The sequence below is a fragment of the Lynx rufus genome, unplaced genomic scaffold, assembly GCF_022079265.1.
Source record: "Lynx rufus isolate CCGP_SWC_20201006 ecotype Redwood Valley unplaced genomic scaffold, mLynRuf1.p SCAF_7, whole genome shotgun sequence".
In the NCBI taxonomy this organism is placed as follows: domain Eukaryota; kingdom Metazoa; phylum Chordata; class Mammalia; order Carnivora; family Felidae; genus Lynx; species Lynx rufus.
The window spans coordinates 44492978-44512881 of NW_025814889.1; the positions used below are offsets into that span (position 1 = coordinate 44492978).

General features: G+C 39.0%; 1 pseudogene; it reads right to left on the reverse strand.

Annotated features, from left to right (window-relative positions):
- Positions 1 to 475: 475 nt before the first annotated feature.
- Positions 476 to 16771, reverse strand: LOC124502169 (NKG2-A/NKG2-B type II integral membrane protein-like; annotated as a pseudogene).
- Between the last annotated feature and the right edge of the window lie 3133 nt (positions 16772 to 19904).

Sequence of the window (19904 nt, forward strand, 5' to 3'; positions counted from 1 at the left end):
GAAATAGAAATAGAATTATTCACTGTATTGGCAATATTACACTAATATTATGACTTGAAATTTATATATAATTATTTTACTAAATAGCAAAACATAAGAAATAAATACTATATACAGAGTATATTTTTTTACACTAATATAATTAAATTTGAGAACAGTCCCATAACACCAAAAATGAAGCCTCAAGTACTCTTTGGACTTTGGGTGATATATATGCATTGATGTGGATTCATCCTTGGTAAGAAATGAAACACTCTAGTGAGTGATGTTGATAATGGGAGAGGCCATGCACATGTGCAGACAGGGACAATACGGGAAATCTCAGGAGCTTCTTCTTAATTTTGTTGGGAACCTAAAATTACACTAAAAAACATTTTCTTAAAAATATGCAGAATAAATAATCATATGGCTTTTGAAATAATGAGAGATGTATTCTTTATAAATGGTGAAATAACATTATACCAAAGTGAAATAACTAGAATGCCTGGTGCTTACAAACATATGGTCTTATTACTGAGCAGGGTGCAAAATAAGTTTTTTTTACTGGAAAATTGAAATATGGACACTTCTTGTCACTCTCTGAAGATGCTGACAACCTGAAATACAGAGAAGTATATCTCATTAATCTTACCGTAAGATTACTTACGTCTCTTACTATGTACCATGGTATTTTGATGAATAAACCATCCATTTTGACTCATACTTATATATCTCCATCTCAAGATTTCCCATACCATTTTTCTCTGGAAAACCTTCAACTACTGTGTTTATCCGATTGTTCACACATTGCTCTTTTTGTTTCTAAGAACAATTCTTGTGAGGCATAAAATAAAAAGTTGTCAGGAGACTTACACTTCGGAAGAAAATGTTAAGGCTTTTGGCTGCACAGATGAACTATGATTTCTTCTCTGGGAGCCTCTAATCCACGTAGTAGCAGAGAGTAAATTCAACAAAAACTATGAGAAAATAAATTTTATTGGAAGTCAAATACAAGCTCTTACACTCTTTTGAATTCTGTAGTAACAAATAAAATTTCTTTGCTTCTAACTTTATAGAAACTTTCCAATTATAATATAATGTTACACGCTGGACACGTAAGTATAAAATTATCTTAGTAGGACTAAGTGAAAAGGACAAACTGACCACTAAAACAATTTCAGAGTTTAGAAGATGGATCAAAGCTTAATAACTTATGAAATATGGTCCGTGGAAATTCAAGTCAGAAACACACATGTAATCTTCTCGCCTAGGATGTTCCCGAGCCTCCCCACCTGCCCACCACTGGCTCAGTGATCCAGAAGATTGTAGCTTTACAGTTGGGAGAATCTGCAAAGAGCAATGGTGCTGGTGCCACAGGGAGAGAGGTGATCAGCACTGGGGATGGGGACGGGTACCCATTGATGTTTCAGCTCCAAGTGCTGATTTCGCTCAGTAATGATGAAGAAAACCCATACCTATCTGGTCAGAGCTTGTGGTGTTTGTGTCAAGCACTGTGACCCCCACAAATATAATGGAAAGATACTGGATGTGAGAATATAACGGAAAAGTTGACCATCAGCTCTCCAACACTCTTAGCTTATGTTAAAATAGACACACATGGAGAGGAGACCAAGAGGAACCCAGGAGAAAGTGAGAATACAGGAGACCTGAGAACTGTTAGCAACATTATGAACAGTCCCTTTCACAATCACAGACACAGGCACAGATGTCACACTGCAGAAGGTGAGTCCATACTGACTTGCAGTATTTGAACATATTCTTTCTAAAAAAAAATAGTAATTAACATCAAAGGTAAAAGTCACAAGGTCATAAAAATAAGCAATAAGAATTTGGAAAAAAATGAACAAAACTATCAGTAGACAGATTTCAGTGGAGAAGGTTCTGCCATAAATGTTTGGCAAAAAAAATAGTAAATCTAGGAAAAATGGCATACAATGCATGTTTCTGAATTCTATTTTTAAAAAGTGTCTACCTAAAAAGTAAAAAAATATGAAGAGAAATTTAAAAATGTCTTCCAATGAAAGGAAAGCATAGGTCAATAGAAACGTGTGCAGGGATGGGGTGCCTGGGTGGAGCAGTCGGTTAAGCGTCCAACTTCAGCCAGGTCACGATCTCGCGGTCCGGGAGTTCGAGCCCCGCGTCGGGCTCTGGGCTGATGGCTCAGAGCCTGGAGCCTGATTCCGATTCTGTGTCTCCCTCTCTCTCTGCCCCTCCCCCGTTCATGCTCTGTCTCTCTCTGTCCCAAAAATAAATAAACGTTGGAAAAAAAAAAAAAAAGAAACGTGTGCAGGGATAAGTTGTTCACATATTAGAACAAAAGTATTTAATAGTCATATTTATAAATATATGAAAACTATAAAGAAAACTTAGTTGAAATAATTGCATGAACATATGATGGCAGCAATTTAGCAAGTAGGAAATATCAATAGGTAAATAAAACTATATGAAGAAACCACAGAGAATCTCAGTGCATAAATCCATACCGGAAATGGAAAATCCACTCAAGTAGAAAAACACTGATGAATTTGAAGAAGTAACAAATTTATTTATACCTTAGAATGAGAGCGAAGAAAGAGAACAATTTACAGAATTCAGAGACTTTCAAAAGAGTATCAGGAAAGCCAGCTTAGTTCTAAGTAGAATATGAGAAGAACAACAGAGGCAGAAAAAAAAAAAAAAAACAGGACAACAATCTTAAGGCACAATGAAGGAACAGCTTACTAATATCATTTAAAATATTTATACACACCAGAGACTTAGCAAACTGCTAACCGAATGAGCACTTACAAATCCACGTCTCATGATGTCATAATGAAATGACCAAAGAACACTGGCAAATACAGACAAAGAAATACTCTTGAGGGAACAGAGTGGATTGTGAAGTGACTTAAGTCAGTGTGAAAATCAGGGATGGGTGACACGTCTTCCACCTCCATCAGCCTTATGCCACATTATCTAGGACAGGATCCATATCCCTGCCCTGCACACTACTTCCGAATGGAACGGGATACAAGCAGCAAGTTGAAGGAACAGAAAGACACAGAGTCTAAATCCCCCATGGAAACAATACCTTAAAAACATCCAGACACAAACCGAGGTATAATTGGTCTAACCAGCTTTGATAAAGGTGCCAGGACCATTCAGTAGGGAAAGAGAGCATCTTTCACAAAGGGTGTTGGCAAACTGACTTCCCTCCCACATGCAGAAGATTGAAGATGGATGTTTCCATTTACACCGTATACTAAAATTAACTCAAAGTGGACTAAAGACATAAATGTAAGGTGTAGAAGTTCCTCAAAGAAAAATTGGGGGGAAAATAAACAACACTGTATTGGGCAATGATTTCTTGGCTCTGCCGCCAAAACCAGACCACAAAGAAAAGTCCATTGTAGACAAATGTGTGATATCAACCTAAACATTTCTGTGCAACAAAGGGCATGATCAACGATGAAAAGACAGAGTGGAAAAAACACTTGCAAATCATACATCAAACAGGGAATCACATCTAAAGTATAAAATCAATCTACAAGTTAGTACCAACAACAAGAAACACCAAAACACAATTAAAAAATAGGGCAAAGAGGGGCGCCTGGGTGGCGCAGTCGGTTAAGCGTCCGACTCCAGCCAGGTCACGATCTCGCGCGGCCCGTGAGTTCGAGCCCCGCGTCAGGCTCTGGGCTGATGGCTCGGAGCCTGGAGCCTGTTTCCGATTCTGTGTCTCCCTCTCTCTCTGCCCCTCCCCTGTTCATGCTCTGTCTCTCTCTGTCCCAAAAATAAATAAACGTTGAAAAAAAAAATAGGGCAAAGAAATTAAAAAGGCATATTTCCAAGGACAATATAAATTGTGAAAAATCATATGGAAAGATGCTAATGATCAGAGAAATGCAAACCAAAATCATGATGAGTTATCATCTCATACTCATTAGGATGGATGGTATAAAAAAAAAAGCTCAGGTGCCTGGGTGGCTTAGTTGGTTAAGTTTCCAACTCTTGGTGTTGACTCAGGTCATGTTCGCACATTTGTGGGTTTGAGCCCCACATCAGGCTCTGTGTTGACAATGCAGAGCCAGATTCAGATGCTCTCCCTTTCCCTCCCTCTCCACCTCCCCTGCTTGCTCTCTCTCTTTCTCTCTCTCTCAAAACAAATAAATAACATTTTTTAAAAAAGGGTCAGCGAGGAGGTCGACCAGGAGGAGACTACACACTGTTGTTGGGAATGTAAATCGATCACCGTTATGAAGAAGGGAATGGAGCTTCTTCAAGAAATTGAAAATACAATTAACATATGCGTCAGCAATCCCACATGTAGGAAACTATCTAAAAGAATTGAAAGCAAGATCTCAAAGATATATATACACCCATGCTCACTGCAGCATTATTCATTAGAGCCACGGGGCAAAAGCCACCCAAATGTCCACTGATGGATGAATGGAGAAAGAAAGCGTGGTATACACATAACACTGTAATATTATTCAGTTGTAAATGGAAGGAAATCCTATCACCTGCTACAATATGCATGAAATTCCAGGACATTATGCTAAGTGAAATAAGCCAGTCATACACATGAAAAAAACCTGTTTGATTCCACTTATAGAAAGTATCCAAAGTAGTAAAAGTGATAGAAACAAGTAGAATAGTGGTTGCTCAGGTTGAGGGGAAAGTGTTGAGGGAGAATTATTGTGCAGTGAGTTGAGTTCCAGTTTTACAAGGGGAGAGCTCTAGATATCTTTTGCAACAATGTGATAGTTAGCACTCCTAACTTAAACTGGGTTCTTCAACTGGTTACGATGGATGATCTAGTTAAACGCAACGTAAGATGTGTGAGAGTATAGGATTCCCGCTATATGACACTCTGGAAAAAACAAAATTCTGGAGACAGTAAATTGATCAGTGGTTGACAGGGTTTAGGGGGAAGGAAGGATGGATAGGGGGAGCACAGAGGATTTTGAAGGACGGGAAACTATTCTGTATAACTCCATAATGTTTGATACATGTCACTATATACTTTTCCAAATGCATAAAATGCCCAACCTCAAGAGTAAGCTTTGAAGTAAACTATGGTCTTTGGCTGATAATGATGTGTCACTACAGGTGTATCAGTTGTGGCAAGTGAGCCACCCCACTGAGGGCTTTGAAAATGAGAGTCCATGAACTGCTCCTGCATTGACACACAGACAGTAGGGGAACCGGTGCTATGTCCGAGTTTTGCTATGAACCTAAACCTGATCTAAGACACTAGGCTATTTTTTTAACATGGGTAATGTGTTAAATTCTATGTTATAGGGTCATGGTATTTTCTGCAACAGCTTAAAAAATAAAATCAAAGTCAAACCCACAAAAAGAGGTGATCTTGACAAGGGCAGGAGAAAAACAACTCATTATATTTAGGTAAATAACAATATGATTAAAAGATGAGCTCTCACTGGAAAAATAGTGAAAAAAAAAGAAAGAAACCCACTATCTGTGCGCGTGCGCGCGCGCACACACACACACACACACACACACACACACACAAAACAAATAAACAAACAACCAAAACAAAGCAAAAATACCTGTCAAACAGGAATTATACATTCAGAAAAGAGTTTTTTAGAAAACAAGATGCATAAAGACCCCTCATCAGACACAAAAACGAACAGAATTTATTCTTACTACACCTGCCTTTCAACAATGTTCTTCAAGCTACAAGTAAAATGACACTAGATGGTAACGCATATCCGCAAGAAGGGATAGAGATCAGCAGAAATGATAAATAGGTCAGTAAATGTTTAGATCTGCGTGTGTATTTTCCTCTCTGAATTTCTTGAAAAGATAATTTGCAGCCATAATTATAACACTGAATGGAGGGATCTATACTATAAACCTTATATTTTTAGCATTTGTTAATGTCTGTGGTACAAAGTCTCCATGAATGCTTCCCTTCAGGTTTCCAATGTGAAAGCATGAAAGCAGAGAAGGTAAAGAGATGCATAGTTTGTGCTCAGAAACCAGTGCGAGCTGGCTTCAGTACAGCACTGTTAGAAGTACAGATTTCCACTCTCTCTGACAGTAGGTTGTTCCTATGAAAACTTGCCTAAGCTGAAATAGTGTAAATTGAGGAGGCAAATAGCATTAATTTACATGAAAAAATTGCTGAGCATCCCTGTTCCAAACATTCACCACCACCCTCAAAGCACAAAACACAAAAAATAACCTCCCTTAGGCTTTTCTGATACCTCAAGACATGCCTTGTGAATGGAGAGGTACAGAAAATCAATTGAGATGAAGCACAGACACTCAAAAATACAGTTCAAACCTACGCCTGATACTGATATACAGAGTGGATTGTTTTTTGAGAAATGAACTTGACAGGAACAGTCTTGCTCCTCGGGGTGTGAGCTGCTTCTCTAACAGTAAAACTAGCCCTGAACACAATGAAAGAACTGCTAAAGAGAATACATGGTAAAAGAAGGCATTTTGGATCATAAGGAAGGAAGAGAGGACAAACGTAAGAATAAAATTCTTACCAGGTATAATGGACTTTCCTTCACCTCCTGTGTTTTCGAAATCGTTTGATATTTGAAGCAAAAGTATCAGTTGAAGCAAAGTTATAACATGCATGTGATTCTCCATGTAAGCAGAGAAATATTTAGGCCACTTGTAGTATAAATGCGACACGGTAATGGAGCATAAAGGCAAGTAAGTCTCTACATTTTACTCGAACTGCTGTGGGTTGTGATAGACTGTGTAGACTGTGCTCTATGAATATACAATCATCTATATAAAGATATATATTATCTATATTACTTATATCAAGGAGATTAGAGCACATGTGTACATATATATATATAACTTTATGTATATAAAGTTACTGATGAAGAAAAGACCTACTTTGCTATAAATGATGCTCCGTCAATGAGGTAATGATGTAGAAATATACAACTTTCACTCTTATCTCACAGCCTCAGACATAAAGCATCACAAAAAATAAATTCTAGTTGGATCATAAATCATCATGGAAAGTTAAAACATAAAGAAATAAAGAAAAAGGTAAATGCAGGAAAATAATACAGGAAATTCTATTCATGATTTTGGCTACCTTCTGAAATAGGTCCATAATACTCATTGTAATGTACAAAACACTAAGTAGGACCATGGTAACATTAAAATTCTGATCATTGAAAGACTCCTATATGAGAGTGAAAATGCAGATGCAGGTATTTGCATCTTAAAAGCTCAAAAAAGAGCTCAGGTCTAAAATATGACAAAGACTTCTGAGAAGTGAAAAGAAGACACCGTCCTGGAGAAATGGGCAAGAGACACAACCCAGCACTTCTCATTCTCACCAAAGAGAATAGCCTTGAGATTTACAACCCAGGAAAATGGTACTGTTTCTAACCATCAGAGCCTTTACTTAATTTTCCTGAGACTGCTGAGTTTTGGATCAAAGGCCTATTTGGTACAATGTATTTTACACAACAAAATAGAAAAATGTAGGGATAATTTAGTATAGTGAAATATACACATATCTATGTCTGTGCAATTTCCTACTAATGCTTACAGGGAAGTGTAGTATAATTATACATGAATATGATTATGTTACACTTACACATTATTATTTTATTACAAAAACCGTACATTCATTTTACATAAATATATAATATGTCGCTATGTGCAATAAATGATTATCAATATGATATGTGGAGGAAGACATAGAAAAGACTTTTCCTAACATAATTATTCATAATACCCACATATGAAAAAGGAACAAAATTTCTGAGAATGGTTTTTAAAATCTCATATTCATAGGAGAGCAGTGAATATTCGCAAACTATAGACAAGTGTGTTAATATAGATGGATTACAAGTAGTACCTGGGAGAGAAGGGAGACCCACATAAAAGTGCACCCTGAATGATTCCATTGATATACAGCCCCAAAAGAAGCAGAGATATTTCATAAAAGGAAAATGGGCAGGCCTCATAAAGGCTCTAAACTTCAGTCTCATGATGTAATTTAGAATTGTGTGATTCTTTTTTTTTTTTTTCAAGAAGCATAATTTTTATTCTTTGACATGACAGTCAATGTCAGCTCAAGACAAGTTTTTTTTCCCCCAATATAGCATTGAGGAGCTACAATAATATTCAATAATGAAATCATTGTAAGTGAAAAACAATGAGGTACTTAAAGTAAAGAACCTTTTTTGGATAAGAATTGGATACCTAGAACTGTGAAGAATTGGTAAAGATTTAACACTTTCTTACTTTAAATTTAACTTATATCAGCAAGGAACACATTTTCTGAAGAATTGCTGGTCATTTCCATGCTCATTGAAAATATAGATCCAGTGTCTCTCAAAGTCAGATGGTCATGTGATTGATAATTTAAGTACATATCTATATGCCAAATTTTACAAATGGTTTGAGTATAAGCAGTCAGTTTGGCAAGTTATTTAATTTCACTACTTTAAGTGACATGTAAAACAATATCTAAAGCCTAAGTTTAATTTTTTTTATTGTTTCAGAATAAATGAGGTTTATGAAATCATACTGTGAAATTGTATCACTTTCTTTTTTTTTTTTATATGAAGTTTATTGACAAATTGGTTTCCATACAACACCCAGTGCTCATCCCAAAAGGTGCCCTCCTCAATACCCATCACCCACCCGCCCCTCCCTCCCACCCCCCATCAACCCTCAGTTTGTTCTCAGTTTTTAACAGTCTCTTATGCTTTGGCTCTCTCCCACTCTAACGTCCTTTTTTTTTTTTTTTTTTTTTCCTTCCCCTCCCCCATGGGTTCCTGTTAAGTTTCTCAGGATCCACATAAGAGTGAAACCATATGGTATCTGTCTTTCTCTGTATGGCTTATTTCACTTAGCATCACACTCTCCAGTTCCATCCACGTTGCTACAAAAGGCCATATTTCATTTTTTCTCATTGCCACGTAGTATTCCATTGTGTATATAAACCCCAATTTCTTTATCCATTCATCAGTTGATGGACATTTAGGCTCTTTCCATAATTTGGCTATTGTTGAGAGTGCTGCTATGAACATTGGGGTACAAGTGCCCCTATGCATCAGTACTCCTGTATCCCTTGGGTAGATTCCTAGCAGTGCTATTGCTGGGTCATAGGGTAGGTCTATTTTTAATTTTCTGAGGAACCTCCACACTGCTTTCCAGAGCGGCTGCACCAATTTGCATTCCCACCAACAGTGCAAGAGGGTTCCCGTTTCTCCACATCCTCGCCAGCATCTATAGTCTCCTGATTTGTTCATTTTGGCCACTCTGACTGGCGTGAGGTGATACCTGAGTGTGGTTTTGATTTGTATTTCCCTGATAAGGAGCGACGCTGAACATCTTTTCATGTGCCTGTTGGCCATCTGGATGTCTTCTTTAGAGAAGTGTCTATTCATGTTTTCTGCCCATTTCTTCACTGCGTTATTTGTTTTTCGGGTGTGGAGTTTGGTGAGCTCTTTATAGATTTTAGATACTAGCCCTTTGTCCGATATGTCATTTGCAAATATCTTTTCCCATTCCGTTGGTTGCCTTTTAGTTTTGTTGGTTGTTTCCTTTGCTGTGCAGAAGCTTTTTATCTTCATAAGGTCCCAGTAATTCACTTTTGCTTTTAATTCCCTTGCCTTTGGGGATGTGTCGAGTAAGAGATTGCTATGGCTGAGGTCAGAGAGGTCTTTTCCTGCTTTCTCCTCTAAGGTTCTGATGGTTTCCTGTCTCACATTTAGGTCCTTTATCCATTTTGAGTTTATTTTTGTAAATGGTGTGAGAAAGTGGTCTAGTTTCAACCTTCTGCATGTTGCTGTCCAGTTCTCCCAGCACCATTTGTTAAAGAGGCTGTCTTTTTTCCATTGGATGTTCTTTCCTGCTTTGTCAAAGATGAGTTGGCCATATGTTTGTGGGTCTAGTTCTGGGGTTTCTATTCTATTCCATTGGTCTGTGTGTCTGTTTTTGTGCCAATACCATGCTGTCTTGATGATGACAGCTTTGTAGTAGAGGCTGAAGTCTGGGATTGTGATGCCTCCTGCTTTGGTCTTCTTCTTCAAAATTCCTTTGGCTATTCGGGGCCTTTTGTGGTTCCATATGAATTTTAGGATTGCTTGTTCTAGTTTCGAGAAGAATGCTGGTGCAATTTTGATTGGGATTGCATTGAATGTGTAGATAGCTTTGGGTAGTATTGACATTTTGACAATATTTATTTTTCCAATCCATGAGCAGGGGATGTCTTTCCATTTCTTTAAATCTTCTTCAATTACCTTCATAAGCTTTCTATAGTTTTCAGCATACAGATCCTTTACATCTTTGGTTAGATTTATTCCTAGGTATTTTATGCTTCTTGGTGCAATTGTGAATGGGATCAGTTTCTTTATTTGTCTTTCTGTTGCTTCATTGTTAGTGTATAAGAATGCAACTGATTTCTGTACATTGATTTTGTATCCTGCAACTTTGCTGAATTCATGTATCAGTTCTAGCAGACTTTTGGTGGAGTCTATCGGATTTTCCATGTATAATATCATGTCATCTGCAAAAAGCGAAAGCTTGACTTCATCTTTGCCAATTTTGATGCCTTTGATTTCCTTTTGTTGTCTGATTGCTGATGCTAGCACTTCCAGCACTATGTTAAACAACAACGGTGAGAGTGGGCATCCCTGTCGTGTTCCTGATCTCAGGGAAAAAGCTCTCAGTTTTTCCCCGTTGAGGATGATGTTAGCTGTGGGCTTTTCATAAATGGCTTTTATGATCTTTAGGTATGTTCCTTCTATCCCGACTTTCTCAAGGGTTTTTATTAAGAAAGGGTGCTGGATTTTGTCAAAGGCCTTTTCTGCATCGATTGACAGGATCATATGGTTCTTCTCTTTTTTTTTTGTTAATGTGATGTATCACGTTGATTGATTTGCGAATGTTGAACCAGCCCTGCATCCCAGGAATGAATCCCACTTGATCATGGTGAATAATTCTTTTTATATGCTGTTGAATTCGATTTGCTAGTATCTTATTGAGAATTTTGGCTTCCATATTCATCAGGGATATTGGCCTGTAGTTCTCTTTTTTTACTGGGTCTCTGTCTGGTTTAGGAATCAAAGTAATACTGGCTTCATAGAATGAGTCTGGAAGTTTTCCTTCCCTTTCTATTTCTTGGAATAGCTTGAGAAGGATAGGTATTATCTCTGCTTTAAACGTCTGGTAGAACTCCCCTGGGAAGCCATCTGGTCCTGGACTCTTATTTGTTGGGAGATTTTTGATAACCGATTCAATTTCTTCGCTGGTTATGGGTCTGTTCAAGCTTTCTATTTCCTCCTGATTGAGTTTTGGAAGAGTGTGGGTGTTCAGGAATTTGTCCATTTCTTCCAGGTTGTCCAATTTGTTGGCATATAATTTTTCATAGTATTCCCTGATAATTGTTTGTATCTCTGAGGGATTGGTTGTAATCATTCCATTTTCATTCATGATTTTATCTATTTGGGTCATCTCCCTTTTCTTTTTGAGAAGCCTGGCTAGCGGTTTGTCAATTTTGTTTATTTTTTCAAAAAACCAACTCTTGGTTTCGTTGATCTGCTCTACAGTTTTTTTAGATTCTATATTGTTTATTTCTGCTCTGATCTTTATTATTTCTCTTCTTCTGCTGGGTTTAGGCTGCCTTTGCTGTTCTGCTTCTATTTCCTTTAGGTGTGCTGTTAGATTTTGTATTTGGGATTTTTCTTGTTTCTTGAGATAGGCCTGGATTGCAATGTATTTTCCTCTCAGGACTGCCTTCGCTGCGTCCCAAAGCATTTGGATTGTTGTATTTTCATTTTCGTTTGTTTCCATATATTTTTTGATTTCTTCTCTAATTGCCTGGTTGACCCACTCATTCGTTAGTAGGGTGTTCTTTAACCTCCATGCTTTTGGAGGTTTTCCAGACTTTTTCCTGTGGTTGATTTCAAGCTTCATAGCATTGTGGTCTGAAAGTATGCATGGTATAATTTCAATTCTTGTAAACTTATGAAGGGCTGTTTTGTGACCCAGTATATGATCTATCTTGGAGAATGTTCCATGTGCACTCGAGAAGAAAGTATATTCTGTTGTTTTGGGATGCAGAGTTCTAAATATATCTGTCAAGTCCATCTGATCCAGTGTCTCATTCAGGGCCCTTGTTTCTTTATTGACCGTGTGTCTAGATGATCTATCCATTTCTGTAAGTGGGGTGTTAAAGTCCCCAGCAATTACCACATTCTTATCGATAAGGTTGCTTCTGTTTATGAGTAATTGTTTTATATATTTGGGGGCTCCGGTATTCGGCGCATAGACATTTATAATTGTTAGCTCTTCCTGATGGATAGACCCTGTAACTATTATATAATGTCCTTCTTCATCTCTTGTTACAGCCTTTAATTTAAAGTCTAGTTTGTCTGATATAAGTATGGCTACTCCAGCTTTCTTCTGGCTTCCAGTAGCATGATAAATAGTTCTCCATCCCCTCACTCTGAATCTAAGGTGTCCTCAGGTCTAAAATGAGTCTCTTGTAGACAGCAAATAGATGGGTCTTGTTTTTTTATCCATTCTGATACCCTATGTCTTTTGCTTGGCGCATTTAATCCATTTACATTCAGTGTTATTATAGAAAGATACGGGTTTAGAGTCATTGTGATGTCTGTATGTTTTATGCTTGTAGTGATGTCTCTGGTATTTTGTCTCACAGGGTCCCCCTTAGGATCTCTTGTAGGGCTGGTTTAGTGGTGACAAATTCCTTCAGTTTTTGTTTGTTTGGGAAGACCTTTATCTCTCCTTCTATTCTAAATGACAGACTTGCTGGATAAAGGATTCTCGGCTGCATATTTTTGCTGTCTAGCACCCTGAAAATCTCGTGCCAATTCTTTCTGGCCTGCCAAGTTTCAAAAGAGAGATCAGTCACGAGTCTTATAGGTCTCCCTTTATATGTGAGGGCACGTTTACCCCTTGCTGCTTTCAGAATTTTCTCTTTATCCTTGTATTTTGCCAGTTTCACTAGGATATGTCGTGCAGAAGATCGATTCAAGTTACGTCTGAAGGGAGTTCTCTGTGCCTCTTGGATTTCAATGCCTTTTTCCTTCCCCAGTTCAGGGAAGTTCTCAGCTATGATTTCTTCAAGTACCCCTTCAGCACCTTTCCCTCTCTCTTCCTCCTCTGGGATACCAATTATGCGTATATTATTTCTTTTTAGTGTATCACTTAGTTCTCTAATTTTCCCCTCATACTCCTGGATTTTTTTATCTCTCTTTTTCTCAGCTTCCTCTTTTTCCATAACTTTATCTTCTAGTTCACCTATTCTCTCCTCTGCCTCTTCCATCCGAGCCATGGTGGTTTGCATTTTGTTTTCCATTTCCTTTAAAGCGTTTTTCAGCTCCTCGTGACTGTTCCTTAGTCCCCTGATGTCTGTAGCAAGAGATTCTCTGCTGTCCTGTATGCTGTTTTCCAGCCCAGCGATTAATTTTATGACTATTATTCTAAATTCACTTTCTGTTATATTATTTAAATCCTTTTTGATCAGCTCATTAGCTGTTGTTATTTCCTGGAGATTCTTCTGAGGGGAATTCTTCCGCTTGGTCATTTTGGATAGTCCCTGGTGTGGTGAGGGCCTGCAGGGCACTTCCCCTGTGCTGTGGTGTATAACTGGAGTTGGTGGGCGGGGCCGCAGTCAGTGCTGATGTCTGCCCCCAGCCCACCGCTGGGGCCACAGTCAGACTGGTGTGTGCCTTCTCTTCCCCTCTCCTAGGGGCGGGATTCACTGTGGGGTGGCGTGGCCCGTCTGGGCTACTTGCACACTGCCAGCCTTGTGATGCTGGGGATCTGGCGTATTAGCTGGGGTGGGAAGGCAAGGTGCACGGCGGCAGAGGGGGCAGGCTTAGCTCGCTTCTCCTTAGGTGATCCACTTCAGGAGGGGCCCTGTGGCAGCCGGAGGGAGTCAGATCGCTGCCGGAGGTTTGGCTCCGCAGAAGCACAGAGTTGGGTGTTCGCGCGGAGCGAGCAAGTTCCCTGGCAGGAACCGGTTCCCTTTGGGATTTTGGCTGGGGGATGGGCGGGGGAGATGGCGCTGGCGAGCGCCTTTGTTCCCCGCCAAACTGAGCTCTGTCGTCCGGGGGCTCCGCAGCTCACCCTCCCTTTGTCCTCCAGCCTTCCCGCTTTCCGAGCAGAGCTGTTAACTTATGACCTCCCAGACGCTAAGTCGCGCTTGCTGTCGGAACACAGTCTGTCAGGCCCCTCCGCTTTTGCAAGCCGGACTCGGGGGCTCTGCTTGGCCGGCGAGCCGCCCCTCCGCCCCGGCTCCCTCCCGCCAGTCCGTGGAGCGCGCACCGCCTCGCCGCCCTTCCTACCCTCTTCCGTGGGCCTCTCGTCTGCACTTGGGTCCGGTGACTCTGTTCTGCTAATCCTCTGGCGGTTTTCTGGGTTATTTAGGCAGGTGTAGGTGGAATCTAAGTGATCAGCAGGACGCGCGGTGAGCCCAGCGTCCTCCTACGCCGCCATCTTCCCAGAATCCTAGAATTGTGTGATTCTAACTACATTGTAATCAATGTGCACACTCATATGCCTAGTTTCCTTGATGTATTGTAAAGTTAAATAGTAAGGTTAATTTCAGACAAAAGAGCATTTCTAGAAGCACAGATTCCTATGAAAAGCAAGAACTGGAAATTATCAAATGTACATTCAAGGTATAAAACTATAAATAATGTGTCATAGAGTCAAACCATGGAATATTAAAGACTAAAAGTAATAAACTAAAAATACATATAAAACCATGGATAAACTCTACAAGCATAATATTAATTGCAAGCTTTTCCTTCTTAAATTTTTTAACATTTATTTATTTTTGAGACACAGAGAGAGCACGAGCAGGGGAGAATTACAGAGAGAGGGAGACACAGAACCTGAAGCAGACTCCAGGCTCTGAGCTGTCAGCCCAGAGCCCGATGTGGGGCTCATACACAGGAACCTTGAGATCATGACCTGAGCCGAAGTCAGAGGCTTAATCCACTGAGCCACTCAGGAGCCCCATTTAATGACAAGCTTTCAATAGAATCAGGAAACATTTGAAAACTTACTTAGTCCTCTTCATCATCATAGTAGAGCAGGTTAGAGTTCTTAGAAGTACAGGACGTCAAACTCTCCTTCCATGATTTTCTCTCAGTGCTAATGTAATAGCAATTGTTGGAATACGTAAACCACTCTTTCAGACAATGACAACAGAGACATGCTGGAGAGAGATAATACGAGATATTATCCAAAAAGCTTTGAATATTACAAAATGAAAATTCACATACTGTATATGGATACACATATATATATTCATATACCCTCACAAGCTGATAAAGTTAAAACAAAACACACACACACTCAGAGAAGAGTTAGCCTTTCATCTCCTAATTTATGTGCCCAAAAAGGAACCACAAAAATGTCCACATCTACATGTCCTGAGAGTCAGTGAACAAAATCATCTTTATGGAATGATTTATCCTTTATCATGTTATGGAGGAGGAAATGTGAGGCAATTGTTAACAGCAGGTACGGTGATTTTGAATGAGTATTTCCCCATCAGTCCGGAAGTTCATTAAGCGATTTTTGAATTCACTTTTTCCCAAAGAATCTGTTATGATCTTTGCCTACTTGAAGATAGAGCTCAAATAGACAGGAAACTAATAACACAAGTTTGCAAGGGATGTTGTACCTTTCTGGATTGTTGTTTCCAGCGATGTTTTGTTCTGCTCTGGTCCTTCAGTAGCTAGAACATTAAAGCAATTCTCAAAAAAACATAATATTAAATGAAATGAATCATAATAAGTTGAGTTTCTCAGTTTAAAATTGGGTGTGCTGTTTTACCAGAAAAATTGAATAAAGTAATGAACATGAGGGGGTAAACAATTCAAAAGCTTAAAGAACCAAACCTCACCATCTCTTACAATATTTGGTGTAAGCAATCTCAAGAATTAATGCATATTTCACCATAAAGTCTCTTGTATGACTTGCCTTTGAGTTATTAAATCCAAATATGTGTTTAATTCTCCCTAAGCTTATTCTGTTATTTCTGCTTTAGATAAACTCTAAATAATCATTCCACATTTGGAGCACACATGCATTAAAATGAGACAATAAATTCAAAGTGTTACACAATTTGTCGAGGAACTAATCATCAGTAAGGTGAAAAATTCCCTTTTAGTCATTCAAATACATACTTACAGGGAATAACAGCTATTGTTACCACAGTGGACATCAAGACGAGGCAGAGGATTCCCAAGATACCCGCAATGAGCTTCTCTGGACATGATGGTGAGTAGTAGGAAGAGAAAGGCAAACACTGAGAAAGGATGCCTGGAAACAATCATTTAGGAGATATACAGCAAGTAAACCGAAAATGCACTGGGAATCACATACAATAACCTGCACCTCAAACCCGTCACTATCATTGGAATCTTCTCTCAGAATATACCAATGCTTTCAATTACAATACCATATTCCAACCTCCAGCTCTGGTCCTCACAAATGAAAACTATGTGAGATCACTTCCTACTCTTTCCCTACACCCCTACACCCCAACTTCAAATCCTAAAGCAGACATACTTGTCTGCATTAAATGTTTTTTACCTTTGCAGGGAGAGTTCTTGCCATTCCCTTGAAGGTCCCGAGAAGCATTTTGAAGATTCAATTCTGCATAGGCTATCTCCTCCTCAGTTACTGGAATGGAACTTTTCGTGCCCTTAGGTTGCACTTGATGTCTTTTTGAACCCTTAGCATGGTGGAGTTCCTCATAAGTCACGCCTTGGTTGTTCATGTCTGCAGCTGAGTAGTGTCAGCTACAATGTGGATGAAACTGCCCTGAAGGTCTTGATCAAGAGTGTGTGTCACGTGCTGACGACATTGCTAGTACAGTGACACCGTGTGGGGTGCAGGGTGAGGGAGACTCCTCATTTGCAGTTGAACAATAGAAAGTCTGGTACTAACTTGTGTAGAGATTGAAATAAGTGTTTCATGATAGAATAAGTGGATTTTTACAATAATAGCAGAATAATATTGGTTGCAAAACATGTAAAGCACTAAATTAGTGAAGAAGAAAGGAGTTCATGAATAATAGTGTCCTCATTAATGTAAGGTCAGATTCAACAGACATATTTCAACATATTAGAATAACCAGATTAATTAAAATGCTTTATTAGAAAAAAATGTTGTATCAATTTTGACAATGTTAAAACCCGTTCTTGGTTAAAAATTAAGTCCTCTAAGATGGGAGAATATAATTTTTAGCACATGTAGGAATTTCCTGTTGAAAATGACTTTTATTTGTGGTTTGAAATTGTGTTTCTAAAAAGAAATGCAGTGCTATCACAGTGATATTTTATTTTGAACATCCGCGGAGTTCTGAGAATTGTTAAATTTTAGAAGAAATATTTCATATGTTGCAAAATGTTACAAGACACACTAAATTATCCAAAGCGGGAACAATAGTGAAAACAAAAAGAAACAAAGCATTTTTTAAAAGAGGATTTAACATCAGAAAATGACAACTGATTTAATGGCAAAGATATGAAACCATAGAATGATAAATAAAAGGGTAGATCATTTATGGAAGATCATAGTTGTTACAAACTTCTAGAAAGATCTATGATTTCAAAGGCAGTTAGGGTAACTCTAGTTGTATAGTTATACTAAAACTCACATAAATGTAATTTCAGACTTCAGTCAAGGAGCTATGCAGTCAGTGATCTCTGGAATTATTCCTGTCTCTCCAAGTATAAAGTCTCACCTTCAGAAATTGTTTCGTTGGGCACCTGGGTGGCTCAGTCAGTTGAGCGGTTGGTCGAGCGACCAACTTTTGCTCAGGTCATGATCTCATGGTTCGTGGGTTCGAACCCCACGCGGGGCTTGTGCTGACAGCTCATAGTCTGGAGCATGCTTCAGATTCTGTGTCTCCATCTCTCTGTCCCTCTCTGCTCATTCTGTGTCTCTCTCTGTCTCTCAAAAATAAATAAACATGAAAAAGTAAAAAAAAAAATTAAAAAGATTTATTTCATGTCTAGCTATCTAGTTTAGTAATCTAAAATACGAATTAAAAGACGTACACTATAACGCATATAAAGCACTTAAACTCAATCTGAGTGGTCTAAGTTCTCAATAATGTGTTAGTGATTTTAATAATTTTTATTAAAACAATTGTTTTGTTTCCTTTTGAGAGAGAGAGACAGAGAGTAAGACAGACTGTGAGTGGGGGAGGTTTAGAGAGAGTAAGACACACATTCTGAAGCAGGCTCCAGGCTCCGTGCTGTCAGCACGGAGTCTGAGGTAGGGCTCGAACTCACAGACCGTGAGATCATGACCCCCGCAGACTTTGGACGCCCAACCAACTGAACCACCCAAGCGCCCCAATTTTAATTATTTTTAACACAGTAACCATTTATCATTACTGATTCATAGCATTTACACCATGTAACAATTCATTACACAAGAGCGTCTTTCAGTATTGTATATCTTTCTTGGCCAAGTTTTGTTCAATTTTATAAAAAGTCTTTGGATTGTCTACAGTTAAGTTTAAATTAGCATTTTTACACAAGGTACCTGATCTTGAATTTTATGAAGAATCAAAGTGCTTTCCTTTATTGAAATAACTGTATCAGGAATTCCATTTCGCCTTTATGGTATAATGGATTCATTTTAGGTATTTATTTTTAAAGACTGGACTAATGTCGGGGCACCTGGGTGGCTCAGTCGGTTAAGCGTCCGACTTCAGCTCAGGTCACGATCTCGCAGTCCGCGAGTTCGAGCCCCGCGTCGGGCCCTGGGCTGATGGCTCAGAGCCTGGAGCCTGCTTCCGATTCTGTGTCTCCCTCTCTCTCTGTCCCTCCCCAGTTCATGCTCTGTCTCTCTGTCCCAAAAATAAATAAACGTTAAAAAAAAAAAAAAGACTGGACCAATGTCGAATATATATAATATATTCTTGATGACAACTGATGACAAATCCAAATCATGTGTTCTTTGTCCTGATGCTTCTGTGATCTCACCTTAAATTATATTGATTTGCAAACCTATGCATAGGTATATGCATATGTTCTTAATGACTTCTCCACAGGCAAGAATTTGAATATTGTAAGATCTCCAATGTATCTCATACTCATTCTTGTTTGTTACCCTGAATTGTTGGAATGCAGATGCCAATGTTCTCTGTGATTTCATTGTATAGTAGCTGTGCCTCAGGTGCATCCCACCAGCATTTATAATCTCCCACTCACTGAGGTGACTACTAGAAAGGCAGGACCGTGGTGACACATACCTTCTGTTGGCCAGACAGTCATGCATCGTCCAGAGGGAACCAGGTTCCTCTCGTAACCAGACAGTATCTGTGGTCTTCACAGCCTGCTGGCCTGAGAGCGCTGAGAGTGAAGCAATAGTGGAAAAAGTAGATTTCTCATCAAAGTGTCACTTCAAATTTGAACAGGAAATTCTTGCCCTTGGGCTATTTTGAAGACATTTATCTCCTCACACACCTCCAGAATGTAGAGGCTGTGAGCTTGCAGTGTGGCATTTCTTTTGTGCCTCAGCAAATGCCTCTGACAATTTTATGTTCCACGAGATGCTGGGGTCAGAGACTTAACCACCCAGGCTGTTCACTTACTTCCATCTGAATGACAAACACTGAGGACTTAGGCCTTGTGTAAAATATCTTAGAGCTATATGTTTTACTTTTAGGCAAATTTGCTACATCTAGATATTATGTGTTTCTTTTTCTTATGCCCTTGCTATGTCATTTCTATTTCACTGAAAATATTCTAAAATCATCAACCCGTAGACGGGTGTTTAATTATCTTTGACACTAAGAGTGAAAAATGACCACGTTTTCAATTTTTTTGCGACTGCCATAAAGACATCAATTTCTGGGGGCGCCTGGGTGGCACAGTCGGTTAAGCGTCCGACTT